This window comes from Erinaceus europaeus, chromosome 4 (assembly GCF_950295315.1).
Source record: "Erinaceus europaeus chromosome 4, mEriEur2.1, whole genome shotgun sequence".
Classification (NCBI taxonomy): Eukaryota; Metazoa; Chordata; class Mammalia; order Eulipotyphla; family Erinaceidae; genus Erinaceus; species Erinaceus europaeus.
Genome location: NC_080165.1, coordinates 153047035 through 153060262, shown reverse-complemented (window position 1 = coordinate 153060262; position 13228 = coordinate 153047035). Strand labels below are relative to the sequence as shown.

The 13228-nt window shown below is 49.7% G+C and overlaps 1 long non-coding RNA gene across 1 annotated transcript in view; it reads right to left on the bottom strand.

Annotated features, from left to right (window-relative positions):
* Nucleotides 1–13001, bottom strand: part of LOC132538334 (uncharacterized) — a 34554-nt gene extending 21553 nt beyond the window's left edge. Inside the window, exon 1 of the long non-coding RNA XR_009549731.1 lies at nt 12912–13001. This is a non-coding gene — a long non-coding RNA (uncharacterized LOC132538334). The remainder of the gene's footprint in view (nt 1–12911) is intronic.
* Nucleotides 13002–13228: the final 227 nt, after the last annotated feature.

Below are 13228 nucleotides of genomic sequence, written 5' to 3'. Positions count from 1 at the left end.
CCATCACCCATGGCCTGATGTGTATAAAGCATGCTCTCACCTAACAGCTGACTATCTCCCCTGATCTGTAGTGTTTGGTTCTGAAGTTTTATTTATTTTTCAATCTGTCTTATTTTGTAAGGGTGGAGGGTGGAATAGTGAGTCACAGTTAAAAAATCAGCAAATAGACTGAAAAGCCAGGCCCTTTCATCGTAAGAAGAGATTGATTTTTGCAAAATGTACGCTGTACTAAACATTTTTTCTAAAACCAAATTACTGACAAATACTTTTAAATTTAAGGAAATATTTCTTGAAGGACTCTAATAAATGCTGCCTGCCTGGAGTACCCACTCCTGGCGCTTGTCTTTGCTGCCCGGAGGACCGGGGAGCTAGACTGTTCTTTCATGTCGAGGATACAGTCATTTTAGCACCTTGATTTTTGAAATCTCATTCATAAAAATGATTATCTCCTGGGGCCAGGTGGTGGCGCACTGGTTGAGCGCACATGTCACAGTGCACAAGGACCCGGGTTTGAGCCCCTGGTCCCCACCTACAGGGGGAAAGCTTTGCCCGTGGTGAAGCAGGGCTGCAGGTGTGTCTGTGCCTCTCTCCCTCTCTGTCTCCCCCTACCCTCTCGATTTCTGGCTGTCCCTATCCAATAAATAAAGATAATAAAACATATTTTTAAAAATGATTATCTTCTTTAACTGAGCATTATCTCTATTTCTATTATTCTAAATTTTGATTTTCAATTAAGTTTTCTGTGCATCCAGTAAAGAGGGAAAGAGTGTTCTATTAAAAAATCAGTCTAAATTCAGACTTTTATATATCCACTTCTTTATTTTTATTTTTTTATATTTACTTATTTTTTCCTTTTGTTGCCCTTGTTGTTTTATTGTTGTAGTTATTATTGTTGTTATTGATGTCATCCTTGTTGGATAGGACAGAGAGAAATGGAGAGAGGAGGGGAAGACAGAGAGGGGAGAGAAAGACAGACACCTGCAGACCTGCTTCACTGCCTGTGAAGCGACTCCCCTGCAGGTGGGGAGCCAGAGGCTTGAACTGGGATCCTTACGCCGGTCCTTGTCCTGTGCGCCACCTGCGCTTAACCCGCTGCGCTAGCGCCCGACTCCCCTATATACCCACTTCTAACACACGGCCTGCTTCCCAACCCGCCCAGAATGTCATGGGTAGAGTTTTTTTTAAATAATTTAGTTACTTTAATGAAAGGGAACTAGAAAAAGGCAGATACAAAGAGAAAGAAGAGACAGATAATAGCTATAGACAGACAGGCAGGTAGACAGACCCACAGAGAAACAGACGGACACCAGGCACTGCTGAGCTCTGACTTAGGCAAAGCTGCCGGGTATTGAACCTGGGACTTCGGGCACGAAGGTCTTTTGCATAATCATTATGCTGTCTCCCTTAGAAATCGTAAAGATCATCTGCAATATTCATTTTGAACCGTCAGGTACAGATTTCAAAAGTCAAGGTGCTAAAATGACTGTATCCTCGACATGAGAGAACAGTGTAGCTCCCCGGTCCTCCGGGCAGCAGAGACAAGCGCCAGGAGCGGGCACTCCAGGCGGGCTGCTGCCCAGAGCCGTGCAGGCCGGGCCGTCGCCCACTTCCCGCAAAGCCGGAAATCTGAAGCAACAGACGACCAACTGTGCGGGGCAGTGCTTTCCAAAGCAGAAGATGAACAGATAATTCGAGGCAACACGCCAATGCTCGAGGTTCTCGACCCGGACACCACGCGGCCATGAGCATGATGAGCCTCGGCGCTTGGAAAAGAGCAGGAAGCAGCGGCACCAGCTGCTCCAAGGACGCCGTGGTGGTGGGCAGGGCCGTGGACCTCTCCTCTCCTCTCCTCTCCTCTCCTCTCCTCTCCTCTCCTCTCCTCTCCTCTCCTCTCCTCTCCTCTGCCTGCTTCTCCCACCGCCTCCTTCCTCCACCCTACCCCCCTTCTCTTTCTCTCTCTCTTCCCTTTTTCCCCCTGGCCTAAATAAATAAAACTCGGGCTGAGGATTTTGCACATGCATGAACTCCCGGGCTGGTGTTTTATAGAAAATTAATGCAATGAAATACATAACCATCGTCCAGTTAAATTAAAAACATCTAAAAATGCTCCATAGAAAATTCAAAATTAGGTGGTTGGGTAGGTGGTGCAGTGGGTAAGGCTTTGGACTCTCAAGCATGAGGTCCTGAGTTCAATCCCTGGCAGCACATGTACCAGAGTGATGTCTGGTTTTTTCTCTCTCCTATCATTTCTCATGAATAAATTTTTTTTTAAATCTTTAAAAAAAAATTCAAAATTATGACCAGAGGAAAATGATACATTTATAAAATTGGAATTAAAAGAAAAATGTGCCTTTTGCTATAGCAACTTGGCACAAGAAAACCGCCTTTTCCTTTTCCAGAAGCAGATAACCAGGAGTGCTTATTTAAGGCCTGCGGATAAACCCGATTGGCACAGATCACCTGCCGTCTGCACACAGCCGTCCTGGCAGGAGCTAGTCTCAGCAGACAGACAGACACGTGTGCATCGCCTGAGCTGGACTGGCGTGCCAGGAGAGCCTGAGGGTGCTTCTTCCCGAGCACGTGCTCTCTGGGTTGGAGAGAACTCAGGCTAGCGTCGCAGGAGAGAGACTCTGGGACTCTGGGAGCCGGAAGGCAATCCCCAGTGTGTTCAAACAGAAGAGCAGCTGATATATATACTCGCCAAGTAGGGTGGAAACAGGATGTGACGTAGAGAGGGTGGAGCGAAAAGAGACTGGTGGAGATCAGGGTGTGACTGGGCGAGGGGCGGAGCAAAAAGGCAGCGGAACCAGCGGGATTAAACCAGTGACCTGCAGGCAGGGCGGCTCCTAGGTACCTGGTTATATGAATGGACCGCAGGGAGAAGCGGGGAGCTGGCTGCTGCCAGACACTGGAGAGTCCCCACTGGCCACAGGATTTCCAGAGGCCCCGTGTGCCATGCTCAGGGTGAAGGAGGAATGTCCTCCTCCTTGCTGGAAAAGGCAGCAGAGGTCCAGCCGTGAGGAAAAGGAAGCCGCAAGGAATGGAGAGACCAGTCCCTGCCACCGCAGAGTGAAGACACTGAGCCGCCAGCACCCAACAGTGGCTCAGACCAGCAATCACAGCAGCACGGAGGGTGTGAGCGTGGCCCATCAGGCCCCTCCGGTGTCCAGGGTGGCGCACAGTCAGTGTGTGCTGGGGAGGATGCTGCCGTGCGGGCCTCTACACACTGCACCTCCTCATCCTGGCCACGGACTCACAGGCACCGGTTTCCTCACTCACACAAACGTGTGAAGCGCTTGCTCCCTGTCTTGGATGCACCTGACAGCAAATATTCTTTCCTAAAGAAATCTCACGGTAAGACCAGCTTTATAACAATCACCTGAATTTTACCATATAGAGAGAGAGGGGATATTCATGAGATCTCAGGAAAACAACTGGTCTCTCCAATCTATGCAGGTCTGTTACCTCCCAAGTCAAAACACAAAAATATAGTTCCTGTTCTTCTAATATAAATATGTGTTATCTGTTATGGATGGAGACCGAAGAGGGGAGGAGGAGCTAGAGAGAGACAGACAGACAGACCCTGCAGCCCTGCTTCACCACTGGTGAAGCTTCCCCCCTGCAGGCGGGCAGCAGGGGTTCAAACTCCAGTCCTTGTGCATTGTAACGTGCCTTAACCAGGTGTGCCATCACCTGACCCCTATTGTTCCTGTTCTTTAAGACATTTAAGGAAAAAGCCAATTCCCATGTAAACAACAATAACAACAAAAATCATGAAGTGATCAAGCAGATAAAGGTATCAAGCACAAGAGAACAACCACACTCACAAAAAGGAAAAAAAGGAGATTGATTCACAATTTGGAGAAGACAATATCTAGACAAAGGATAAATGACCCAGAAAACTGTTGTAGAATAAAGATCTGAAAATTTAAAATAGCAACTACGTACAGGACACAGCAATGGGGAGGCCCAGATATCTAGGCTCCCAACAGAAGTAGGTGGCCCGAGGCCTGTTACGCAGACTGGGGGAAGCCTAACTTTAACTCTTCCAACACCTTAGCTCACTCGAGAACTCAAAACGCAGGCATTTTTCAAACACTAAGAAAGCAGTCAGTCAGAAAGCTGAAAGACAAAATACTTTCTGCCCTGCCCAGGGAGGAGGCCCAGGCTAGCAGCCGCGCCACACCATGGGCGCACAAGGCCCTGGCTGCCATCTGCCAACACCTCGCACACGGAACGGAAGGCACTCTGCTCCCTCCTAAATAAAATAATTAAATCCTGAGAAGATTTGAAGAATACTCGCTATTTTAACAAACCATAGAAAGGATCCCTGAGTGACACCTTTCCTTTCACAGGATTCTCTAATTCCATTCCAAGTGGTTTACTTCCTAACAAAGACCCAAAACCTAGATATAGACCAGGTCCCATGAGACAGAGCATGTGTTCACACGTATCCGTAAACTAGGGCAACATATATACCTGAAAGCAAAAGTACACAATAGTCTGCAGTGAGTCAGTATCAAGTTCATAATGAAATAGTGTCTACTGGGGAGCTGGGCGGTAGCGTAGAGGGTTGAGCGCAGGTGGCGCACAGCACAAGGACCGGCGTAAGGATCCCAGTTCGAGCCCCCGGCTCCCCACCTGCAGGGGAGTCGCCTCACAGGAGATGAAACAGGTCTGCAGGTGTCTGTCTTTCTCTCCTTCTCTCTGTCTTCCCCTCCATTTCTCTCCATTTCTCTCTGTCCTATTCAACAACAAGCTATGACAACAATAACTACTACAACAAGCACAACAGCAAGGGCAACAAAATGGGAAAAATAACCTCCACAAGCAGTGGATTTGTAGTGCAGGCACCAAGCCCCAGCAATAACCCTGGAGGCAAAAAGTAAATTTAAAAATTTTTTAAATGTTTTAAAAAAAAAAAGAAAAGAAATAGTGTCTACTTAGACTTAGATACCCTTCTCACCTACTTCCTACTACACTTCCCTCACTCACTACAAAGCTAACCTTATCAAAGCAAGGACTGCAAAAGTTGTATAAGGACAAGAGACTGGCAGACTTTAACAGTGACTCTTTAGTCACTATCAGGCCACCCCATCAGCTGGGGCCCTAATCAGGGAGTCCTGAGATTCCCAAACAGACATGATGGGCCTAGACTCGAATAAATCCCTCTCTCCATTGTTACTGGTCATCTCTATCAGGAACAACAAAACAGACCCTTTGTGGGCCCCATAGGACCTTGCCCTCAACTTGGATCAACAAAGGTAGAGAATGTTCCATCCTCTGAAGGGAAGCTGGACAACATACTCTGCTACACCTGAGGAAGACGGGTCCTGAAATTGGGGCAGCTTGGAACGTTCCTACTCATGACCACAGAACGTGAGCTCAGATCTACAGGGATGCAGAGGTCATATAGGCTCCTAAGCTGAATGTGAGCCCCAGGTCACATCAAATCAGTGGGGTTTACAGTCAACAAAATTTATACACCTGTCAACACCCATGTTCAGCGGGGAAGCAATTACAGAAGCCAGACCTTCCACCTTCTGCATCCCACAATGACCCTGGGTTCATGCTCCCAGAGGGATAAAGAATAGGGAAGCTGTCAGGGGAGGGGAGGGGATATGGAGAGCTGGTGGTGGGAACTGTGTGGAGTTGTACCCCTCTTACCCTATGGTTTTGTGTTTCCTTTTTTATAAATGAAATTAAAAAAAAAATCACAGTGCAAGGTTGATCAGAATGGAGTAGGCAGATATCTACTTCAGAAATAGCCTGGAGAAGATGGAGAAAAATAAAACTGAGATGATGAAAAGAATGGATCTTGTCAGACGAACACACTTAGGCAAGACGTCTTTTTTCCCCTGAAGGTAACAAGGTGAAGCCTTGAAGCATCCCCTCACTGCAACCCCTGCCGCATTCCAGAGCTCCCAGAACCTGCCTGCTCAGGGCAGAAAGGAGCAGCAGACACCCTGGCTCAGATGCCACACCAAACCCTGGGACACCTCAGTGGACTTTTTGCTAACTGGTTGTGAAGACCCTTATTCTGATCCCAACTCCAAGCACCTTTCTATGTCTGGAAAGCTCTAGCTCTAAGATGACCTATGTACGTTTAGTTTAAAGAAGAAAAAAAAAGCCCAAGAGGATGTGGCAGCACCCCCTTTGGAAGCTCAGCGAATACAGAACTATGCTCTTGCTGAGACACACCTCCATTCCAGAGCCGGGGAGAAGTCAGCCCAGCTGCACAACTTTCCACGTACAGAGGCCGGGGCTCCTGCCACCCTGCCCCGGGGGCGCCCTGGACAGAACTCCACAGACTATGGTGCTCTCCTCGCCTTCTCTCTTCAAAATAACCACAAAGAATAGAATTAGTTCATTTGACAACTGAACTGTGAAGTTAACCAAGAAGTTCTGTTCAGAATACTCAGAAGCTGCGTAAAGTTTATGACTGTCACAACATGTAAGGATCTAGTGATTAACATGTATCAGACAATTGCTACTATATCTGGCAGGGATTTTTTTTAAGCCTAAATTAAGCTTTATTGAATATTCACTTTTTTTATGAGTGTCAGTGGGGAGTGGACTGAGCTGTGTGTATGTGTGATATCACTGAGCAGCCTTGTGGCCCAAGATAGGTCCGCACCATAAGCAATTCACAACTGCGCAGGCAAGGGGTGACGCACAGAGAGCTTGCAGGACTGACACCTGGTACCACCAAGACCAAGAGCTGAGCGGTGTGTGGTCTCAATATGTACACATACATACACATACATACATATACCTATGCACACACATGCATACACATACATACATATACCTATGCACACACATACATACACATGCATACACATACACACACATACCTATGCGCACACATACATACACATGCATACACACATACATATACCTATGCACACACATGCATACACATGCATACACATGCATACATATACATATACCTATGCACACACATACATACACATACATACATATACCTATGCACACACATACATGCACATACATACATATACCTATGCGCACACATACATGCACATGCATACACATATATACATATACCTATGCGCACACATACATACACATGCATACACATATATACATATACCTATGCACACGCATACATACACATGCATACATATACATATACCTATGCACACACATACATACACATGCATACACATACATATACCTATGCACATACATGCATACACATGCATACATATGCATACATATACCTATGCACACACATACATACACATGCATACATATACCTATGCACACACATACATACACATGCATACATATACCTATGCACACACATACATACACATACATACATACATATACCTATGCACACACATACATACACATACATATACCTATGCACATACATACATACACATGCATACATATACATACATATACCTATGCACACACATACATACACATACAATTTTTTTCATATTCCAGGCAAACTTTTATGAATCTCAACAGGTGACCACTGGCTCACCCTCCCAGCTGCAAGTCTATACTCTTTTGCCCATGATCTGAAAATGGAGTTAAGATCTTGCCTTCTCAACACTTTGTTCCATTTTTCACAAACATAGATGAGTTTTGCGTATGAAGTGAGAGATCCATGCAGACAGACAGACAGACAGACAGACAGACAGACAGACAGAAACGGCAGTCGATCGCCACTGTCAAGACTGCCTACATGCACCGGCACAGAGGCTAACGGGCACTGTATCCTGCGTGTCAAACTCAAAAGCTGAAACAGCTTGCTGTCGGCTCTGGAGACCATTTTTACAAGCATGACACACTGCCTCCGACCCACGAAACACAAAAGCATGTTGAGCGGCCCACACTGTGAATCATTTGGAATGTCCTCCAGGCTTCTGTGGTTGCAAAAGTACCTACTTTGTGGATCAGCCAGTTCAAATCAGGGCCACACCTGACCTTCAGCAGAAAGTCCCCGGGAAACGCAAATTCTAACTGGCCCACCTCTCCGTCTTCCTGATGCCGCCAGCTCAGCCCCATAGTCAATCATTTCAAATGCTGGCTTTTGAAACTGGCAGAGGCGCAGGACAAACTCTGCAAAGCATGTTCTTGTTGGTGTCACCTAAGCACTAAGGATGCACGGTGAAACATAAATGTCACAGCTGCACATTAAAAAGGGGGTGGGGCTGTGATACGGAACAAGGCCTCTGCAGCAAGTACAGATACACTGCTGATAAGTGCCTTGCACAATAAGGTAAAGTAAGACCAATCTAAAATATTCCACGTCAAGTCGAGTCCTCATACATATGCTAATGTGGCCATCTCAGCTATAAAACTGATGAGGAATTTTCAAAAATTGCTCCAAGTGTCTGAAGTACTATATTATAAATATTATTTTTCTAGCTACTAAAGGGTATTTATCTCAGATAGAGTACTCAAAATACCATTTCAGGGCCAGAGGGTGGCACACCTAGTTGAGCGCACATGTCACAATATGCAAGGACCCAGGTTTGAGCCCCTGGTCCCCAGCTGCAGGTGGAAAGCTTTGAGAGTGGTGAAGCAGAGCTGCAGGTAGCTCTCTGTCTCTCTCCCTATCACCCCTTCCCTGTTGATTTCTGGCTGTCTCCATCCAATAAACAAAGATTTTTTTTTCCAAAAAATATCATTTCACAAACTGAAATACCAAAATTTTCCCCATAGTTTTCCTCTCAGACCTTGGAAGTCTACTTTCTCAGGTCCCAGACCTATGGAGATACTGAGTCATTCTAAAGCATTAAAGGGGAAAAAAACACTATATTAACAAACAAGTTTGACAATAAATTGCTGAAGTCTAAGTAATGCCTTGTCCAATTACTTATTGGCTGAGAGTTCAACTGATTTTAAGAAACATGTGGTTATGACAGTTGGCATATGATTCCCTTAGCCAAGCCTTTGGCAAGAACATGCTGTAGAAAAAAAAAACCAGGAATGGTGTGTTTGTACTTCTTTGATACTGAACAAAATGCTAGAGATGGCAAGCCCTAACAAAAACTATTCTGTGTCTGGTCTTTTAAACCTGATGTCTTCAGTGCATATGTATTCTGGACGTCCTGAACCGTTTTCCTTGCTGGAAGTCATAGATATATAAAAAAATGTATTATTTCAGGAAATAGGTATGAATTTTGCAATCATGTGATACTATATATATTCCAAAAAAAATAATTCACAAAACAATCATGTTAAATCAAATGACCCATATTCAAAATCTCAAGGTGTTTGTGAATCTACATCTAGGGAAAAGTCAGACCTACAGATTCTCTCTAGTGCCAAACTTTATTTTTTGCAGTCTTACAAAAAGTCAGTCAGGGGATTCAGGCGGTAGTGCAAAGCGCAAGGACCAGTGTAAGGATCCTGATTCGAGCCACATGCAGGGGGGGCACTTCACAGGTGGTGAAGCAGGTCTTCAGGTGTCTGTCTTTCTCTCCCCCTTTCTGTCTTCCCCTCCTCTCTCCATTTCTCTCTTATCCAACAACAATGAAAACAATAAAAAACAAGGGCAACAAAAGGGAATAAATAAATAAATAAATAAAATATTTTTTAAAAGTCAGTCCGTCAGTCTTACAATATTTTAAGTACATGACTTCTCACAAGCAAATTTTTTTTCAAAAATGTTCAATTTATCAGCAATTTTCAGGTAATGCTTAAAGTTAGAGTTCTCTCTCTCTCTCTCTTTCTCTCTCTCTCTCTCTCCCTCTCTCTAGTTCCAGTTCTGGTACATATGACAGCTAAGTGACAAAGCTGTGCTCAGAGATTAAAAAAAAAAAAAGCTGTATCCCAAATAAAATGCTGTATTTGCTCTAGAATGATTGATTTTCTTCCAAAACTTCTCCATTACAAATAAGATATTTCCCACAATATCTTGTCTTTCACACACACAAACACACACACACACACACACACGACAAGTATATATCTGAGTATTTAAGTGCTTCATGAAACTCTAAACATGCTACCATATCCTATGTTTACTTTTCAAAATACTCTGGATGATATACTCAATGAATGTGACTGGCCAACAAAGTTCACAAAACACTGAGTCTTTCCCTCAGCACCTTTGATTAGAAACTAGGCTTCCTTCATTCACAGGACACATGGCGAGAGAGGGAAAGGTTTGCCCATCTGTATAATAAATGCCCCTCACAGTAAGTTTCATCAAATAACCACACTCATGATATAACCCATCCACAGATATTACTGTCTGGATGTCAAATTATGCAAGAGATATCTGGTTTTTATTTGTGATTCTTAGAAACACTACCACTAAAATTAGCTGAAGTCTTCTGAATCTAAGCCATAACTAAAAAACAAACAGAACAAAACAGACATGAGTCCACCAACAAAGAGAAATCTTAGCATGAGCACTGTGAAGCCCTCGGCAGCAAGCTGCGTCCTGCCCCCGGCACCTGCAGGTGAAAACCAGACCCCAAAGCGCCAGGGACTGAAGCTGGTCAGGAAGGACCAGGGGCGGGGCTGGGCAGTGGCGCAGCTGGTTAAGCGCACATGGCGCGAAGCCCAAGGACCATCTCAAGGAAGGACGAGGGGCAGCTGGTTTTCTCTAGTCTTGTTGTTTAGCACCCTCGGCCTGGAGAATTTTGCTCACATCGAAAAAGAATGTTTCCCAGAGTTTCCCGGAAGGGGCGGAGTAAGGGGACAACCACCCAGGCTGAGACCCAGGCCCCAGGCTGACCCACATCATACCAGGGGGACCCAGGGCTCCAGCCTGCTTGGTGGGGCGGGGCACAGAGTTCCCCAGGACAGCACCCTCCCTGGACTGCCTGCACCCTCCCTGGACTGCCTGCACCCTCCCTGGACTGCCCGCACCCTCCCTGGACTGCCTGCACCCTCCCTGGACTGCCCGCACCCTCCCTGGACTGCCTGCACCCTCCCTGGACTGCCCGCACCCTCCCTGGACTGCCTGCACCCTCCCTGGACTGCCCGCACCCTCCCTGGACTGACTGTCTGCACCCTCCCTGGACTGTCCGCACCCTCCCTGGACTTTCTGCACCCTCCCTGGACTGCCCACACCCTCCCTGGACTGCCTGCACCCTCCCTAGACTGCCCGCACCCTCCCTGGACTGACTGTCTGCACCCTCCCTGGACTGCCTGCACCCTCCCTGGACTGTCTGCACCCTCCCTGGACTGCCTGCACCCTCCCTGGACTTTCTGCACCCTTCCTGGACTGTCTGCACCCTCCCTGGACTGCCTGCACCTTCCCTGGACTGACTGCACCCTCCCTGGACTGTCCGCACCCTCCCTGGACTGCCTGCACCTTCCCTGGACTGACTGCCTGCACCCTCCCTGGACTGCCCGCACCCTCCCTGGACTGCCTGCACCCTCCCTGGACTGTCTGCACCCTCCCTGGACTGTCTGCACCCTCCCTGGACTGTCTGCACCCTCCCTGGACTGTCTGCACCCTCCCTGGACTGTCTGCACCCTCCCTGGACTGTCCGCACCCTCCCTGGACTGTCCGCACCCTCCCTGGACTGCCCGCACCCTCCCTGGACTGTCTGCACCCTCCCTGGACTTTCCGCACCCTCCCTGGACTGCCTGCACCCTCCCTGGACTTTCCGCACCCTCCCTGGACTGCCCGCACCCTCCCTGGACTGTCTGCACCCTCCCTGGACTGCCCGCACCCTCCCTGGACTGCCCGCACCCTCCCTGGACTGCCCGCACCCTCCCTGGACTTTCTGCACCCTCCCTGGACTGTCCGCACCCTCCCTGGACTGTCTGCACCCTCCCTGGACTGCCTGCACCCTCCCTGGACTGTCCATTCCTGGGCTAGAGTTGGAGGAGGAGGCCCAGAGCCCTGGCTCAGCCCTGGCCTAAGGCGGCTCAGGGCTTGAACCTGTGACCTGAGGAGCCTCTGCCTCACACACAGGCTCCACCCGGCTGAGTTATTTCCCATGCCACCCTCATCTTTATTTTGTACTCCAGGAAGGCTGTCCTCCCACTGCCCCACTAGCTTCTGCAGGAGGGAGCTGACCCTGGGAGCCTGCAAATTCCTGAGCTGCAGAGGGCAGTTCCTGGGTGCCCTGGGGTGCTGGGTGGGAGCCCCTGGAGTCCCTCACCAGCTGCAGTGTCTCCCTGAAAACCCAGCGGCTCTGCACAACTTGGGTGCAGCCTGCCTGTGGGGTGAACACCCGAGCCCCCACCCACCCACTCACCTGCAGGGAGGGCACCGAGCCCCCACCCCATGGGCTCACCTGCAGGGGGAGCAACGAGCCCCCACCCCATGGGCTCACCTGCAGGGGGAGCAACGAGCCCCCACCCCATGGGCTCACCTGCAGGGAGGGCACCGAGCCCCAACCCCATGGGCACACCTGCAGGGAGAGCACCGAGCCCCCACCCCATGGGCTCACCTGCAGGGGGAGCACCAAGCCCCCACCAACCCGCTCACCTGCAGGGAGAGCACCTAGCCCCCACCCCATGGGCTCACCTGCATGGAGGGCACCGAGCCCTCACCAACCCGCTCACCTGCAGGGAGAGCACCTAGCCCCCACCCCATGGGCTCACCTGCATGGAGGGCACCGAGCCCTCACCCCATGGGCTCACCTGCAGGGGGAGCAACGAGCCCCCACCCCATGGGCTCACCTGCATGAAGGGCACCGAGCCCCCACCCCATGGGCTCACCTGCAGGGAGGGGACCAAGCCCTCACCCCATGGGCTCACCTGCAGGGAGGGCACCGAGCCCCCACCCCATGGGCTCACCTGCAGGGGGAGCAACGAGCCCCCACCCCATGGGCTCACCTGCAGGGGGAGCAACGAGCCCCCACCCCATGGGCTCACCTGCATGGAGGGCACCGAGCCCTCACCAACCCGCTCACCTGCAAGGAGGGCACCGAGCCCCCACCCCATGGGCTCACCTGGGGGCGCACCGAGGCTCTGCTGGCAGCAGCACCCCGGAAGCGTGGCCGCGGCCCCGGAACTCCGCGGGCAGCGCGGGGCCGGCAGCTGAGCTCCGGAGGCGGCGGGGGCGGCGGGAGCGCGAGCAGCTCAGACCCCGCCCCCCTGGCCGAGGCCCCGCCCCCCGGCGCCGGCGCTCCCGCTCTTAAAGGCGCCGCAGCGCTTCTGGGGGGAGGCGAGGAGAGATGAGGGGTGGGCAGCGAGGGGCGGGCAGCGAGGGGCGGGCAGCGAGGGGCGGGCAGCACCCCTACTGCAGCGCCAGCTCCCCACCCAGGCC